Source organism: Carlito syrichta, unplaced genomic scaffold (assembly GCF_000164805.1).
Source record: "Carlito syrichta isolate Samal-C Ts95f unplaced genomic scaffold, Tarsius_syrichta-2.0.1 Scaffold11263, whole genome shotgun sequence".
In the NCBI taxonomy this organism is placed as follows: domain Eukaryota; kingdom Metazoa; phylum Chordata; class Mammalia; order Primates; family Tarsiidae; genus Carlito; species Carlito syrichta.
Window position 1 is genome coordinate 30373 of NW_006955359.1, and position 398 is coordinate 30770.

A 398-nucleotide genomic window follows, 5' to 3' on the forward strand; every position below is an offset into this window, starting at 1 on the left:
AAATAAAAGACTGCAGTGGCCACCAACACCTGAGTTCAGGGGCTATGACAAGGCTTCCACACCTTGAAGATTTGGGTTTGGATTCTCTGTGTAATTTGGTTTGCAGCCTGGAACTCCTAGGGTCTTACTGGACATCTTATTATTGGGGAAGCTTAAGTTGCAAAATTGCCAATCTCAGGTGGTCGTTCTACAGTACAAACATAGCAATTACTCTTATTTAAAGCAAGCACTGAATATTTAACCCATTCTACCCAGTCATTATTGTCCCCATATCCTGTTTCAATTTCTAAGGTGTGTCTCAGATTCTTGACTTTGATTACAGTCACCCTCTTTGGATCATTGCTGGAGGGGCTATACCTGATTATGGGACCTTCAGTTGGTACTGGGCTGGTTGAATT